This window comes from Crocodylus siamensis, chromosome 6 (genome assembly GCF_052110815.1).
Source record: "Crocodylus siamensis isolate JL-2025a chromosome 6, ASM5211081v1, whole genome shotgun sequence".
NCBI classification, from domain to species: domain Eukaryota; kingdom Metazoa; phylum Chordata; order Crocodylia; family Crocodylidae; genus Crocodylus; species Crocodylus siamensis.
In genome coordinates, this window is record NC_143400.1 from 42988535 (window position 1) to 42992816 (window position 4282).

The window sequence follows — 4282 nt, forward strand, 5'->3', positions numbered from 1 at the left end:
TATTACAACTGGAACTGGATTCGGCAGCCTCCTGGGAAAGGCCTAGAGTGGGTGGGGTATGTCTATCCCTATAATGGAAACACAGGCTACGCCACTGCTCTGAAAAGCCGGACCACCATCTCCGCAGACAAATCCAAGAACCAGTTCTCCCTGCAGCTGCGTTCCCTGACAGCTGCAGACACCGCCACATATTTCTGTGCCAGGGACACAGTGACACAGAGCAGGGCTGGGGCTGCACAAAAACAGGAAGCAGGTTTGTATCAGACCAGCAGAGTCCTCTTATTAGAGATTAGAAACAGAGTCTGACATGGACTCAGCAGCTGCAGGTTCAGAGCAGGGGGAGGGTGAGGGGAGAAAATACAGTCTGCCCCTAACCCTGCAGAGGGGAGGCCACTCCCAGGGACAGACACCTGCTGCCATGGAGCAGACAGCCAGGCCAGGCTCCACCGGGCCAGACACTGCTGCAGCACCATGAGACACCTCTCTGTTGGACAAGAGCCCTGCCCAGCCCCATCACCCTGAGGTCCCTCTTCATTAGCCCCAGCCCTGCTGCCCCACAGGGAGGGTGGTGAAGCCCATGGGCAGGTGGGGATGATTTGCCCCACCTGCGCCCCTGGGTCTGGCAAAGAAAAGCAGCCCCTGCAGGGAGATTTTTCAGATCTCTTCAAACCCCTCCGTGGCCTCACAGCCTGTCTCTGCCCAGCTCTTGGGACACCGATCACTCTGGCTCCTTACCCAGCCCACTCTCCAGCTGGAGCATGGGGCTGATGAGTCTGATCCCTGCTCTAACCTCCGTGTGCTTCTTCCCAGAGACCCTCCCTTTCACACAGGCAGCACCACAGGCTACTCCAGCCTTAGCCCACAGCCTCTCACGGCATCAAGGCAGGTTTGAGGATGCATTGCCTGACCCCAGGCCTTAGACACAGATCTGCTCAGTCCAACCTGCTGCAAACTCTGTTTTCAACAAAGAGCATCCTCCATCTCTGCACCTGCCTTCCCTATGGGTCAACCCTGCATGGAAGCCAGAGAACACATGAAATTACTGCCTTGGTCTCACAGGCACTGAGGTCAGTGGAAAGCCCCATGGAGTTGGCCACAGACCAGAAGGTTTTGCTCTTGCAAAAGGACTTGTAACAACACTTACCTACAAGGTCTCTGTAGTGTCACTCAGAAAGAAGTATTCAGGGTCCAAACCAAGTTAGAATGAATGGGAAGGGGGATCACACTTTGACTCCATCCAGTATTAACCTACATCCCCTATTCCCAAAGCTCAACCACCCTCTCTGCAGACCCCTCTGGGAACCAGCTCTCACTGTGACTGTGATCCCTGACAGCCTCACACACTCCGACACAGTGGCCCACAGCAGATAAATACATAAAAAGGGGAGGATCTTTCCATCTCAGTAGTCAGTATCCTGCAGACAAAGGGTTGAAAGGAGAGAATTGCCCAGGGCCAGCACCCAGGAGCCTACAGATACTGAGCCCACGACACTGCGCACCAACAGCAACTGTCTAGCAGAACCAGCCCATGAAGTCTGACTGACAATCACATCACAACGACCATGGGAGAGAGCCTGGGGAGACACTTCTCTAGGTACCACTGTACAGATTGAACAAACAACACTGTGCCAGGCTGATCAGTCCCACCTGGGCTTCAGCTCAGTGGTGCCTGCAGTCAGCTGGGAGGAGTCCAAGTGCCCATCACCAGGGACCATCCCAGTTCAGGTGGAGGCTGCAAAACCCCTCCCAATGCCCAGGTCACTGAAATGCTCCATAATACCCTGCTCTGAGGTTTCCCCTTCCTACGGGCCCCTCCCCTCGCCCATGCAAATGAGCCCTTTTGGCTCCAATGTATAAGGCAGCTTCCCACCCCCTTGGGAGCCATCCCAGCAGCAGGGACATGGCCTCCAGCATCAGCATCCCCCTCCAGCTGCTGCTCCCAGGTCAGGGCAGACTCTGGGGTCCCCGCACACAGATTATCTTAACAGGAGCACAGATTATCTCCTACCTGTATCTCTGGGATGCCCTGCACTCCTCCCCTTGTCTCTCCACTGCCTGCAGGTGTGTGTGCCCAGCTCACCATGCTGGAGTCTGGTGGAGGAGTCCACAAGCATGGAGAGACCCTCCACCTCACCTGCATCATGTCTGGGTTCTCACTCACTACTCACTACTTATGCTGTGAGCTGGTTTTGCCACGTAGGGCTGAAGGAACTGGAGTGGATTAGAGGCATCTAGCAAAATGGAGGAACTCATTACAGCCCTGCCTTTGAAACCCACCACAGTGTCACCAGAGACACCTCCAGTGGTCATGTGCACCTGCAACTGAGCAGCCTGCAACCCACAGACACGGCCCAGTACTACTGCGCCAGGGACTCAGTGACAAAAAACTCCATGAGACCTGCACAGAAACCAGCCCTGCATGGCCCAGCTGGGCTGTGTGAGGACAGAGGCAGAAGCTGCCAGCCCCATGCTCTGCTGCTGGGAGAGCCACTGGCATCAGGCATGTGCCATTACAGGGGTAGGTGGCTGTATGTGACCCTGCACCTGACAGGGATAATGAGGTTGGAGGGGCGGGGGAAGGGAAGGGCTGCAGGAACCACCTGCAAGAGATATTTGGATGGGAAAGTGCATTCACCTTTAACCAGGGGTTCATTTGCCTCCAGTAGAATATACTTCAGGGTAATGGGCACCTTCAGCAGAACTGTCTGCCTGTCTGCCCAACTCTCTCTCTCTCACTCACACACACATATACACACACACACACACACATACACACTTCATGGTTTATCCAATACTTCTTTCACTTCAGATTTGCCCTGCCACACATCCCTGGGCATGGGGCCATCAGGGTCACTGGCTGCACTCTCATACTGGAGCAGGGGCTGAGCCACCCGCCTCCCTACCACCAACCCCAGCCACGGGCCCAGAGAGGTGAGAATCCTCCTGCGTCCCAGAAAATCACTGTTTGAGGCCGGCACATGCAGAGAGCAGGTCCCCACACCCTGTGCTTCCCATATGCCAGAGCCATGGTCACAGCAAGCAAGATCTGCATGTGGTGATACTGGGGGCCCACCTCCAGAAACCCCTTCCCACCTGTGCACATGAGGACAGTAGGGACACGGGCAACTGCCTGAGTACAGGTGGCTGCATGGAGCAGGGGAGGCAGGGAGATGTTGTCTCTCTCCAGCAGAGAAGCCCTGTGCTCGTGAGGGTGCCAAGTGTGGTGTTAGCTTGCCAATGACATGAGCATGACACTGCTCCCCCACAAGATGGCCTAGCACTTCATTACTGGCCTGGCACCTCTGGTACCCGATGAAGCCAGGGGAGACTCAAACTCACCTCTATCATTTTGGTAGTATCTGTTTCTAGCCCCCAAATTCCCTTGAATTGGGTCCAGCTGCCCCCAAGGCAAAGGCTGGAGAGATTGCGGCATGTTCACTGCACCTCTCGTCAGATAAGATCAAGTGTAGGGAGTATCTGAAGCCCACCTATTGCTTGTAGTGCCTGAGGGCATCTGATCCCCCAGACCTCCGGCCTTGGGCCTGCAAGTAGGATGCATGCCAATGGATTTGGGTGCATCTCAAGTCCCAGGATGATAGATCTAACATGTAGGATGCTTGCCACTTGTAGCACCATACATAGTGTTTGGAATTATTGTGTTTCTACCTGCTCCATCAATATAGTTTTTGGGACAAATCTATTTTTTGTAAATGTTCACTGCACCTCTATGTGGCTCAGCCTATGCCAGCTCCATGTCAAACAGACTGACCACCTCCACAGACCCCTCCAGAAACCAGGTTTCCCTGCAGCTGTGCTCCCTGACAGCCACAAGCACTGTCACGTATTACTGTGCCTGGGAAAGCCTGTATAGGACTGGGTGGTGGGCTGAATTCACATCATCCTTCTGTCTCACAGGACCCCTACATGACTGCAGTAGGTGTCCTACTAATACTCACAGTGACCCGCTCCATTTTCTGACTCCTTGTGACACCATAGGGGAGAGCTACTGCAGGGGAAATTGGGTCTGGTCAAGCTTCAGAAAAGGCCTAAAGCAGCTGGGAAATGGCATTGAGCAGAGAAGCAGCACATCAGCCCGTCACTTTGCGGAGTGCTTATTTATTAGGGGTATGTTTCTGGAGTGTCTGTAATTCTATCAATGTGCTGCTTGTCTTACTTGTGTTTCTATATGGAGCTGTATCTCTCCCTTCTGCAAGTCCTCACCCGCAATAGAGCATCTTACAGGACTCTCTTTCAATGGGACTGGGTTCCTCCAACCACCAAA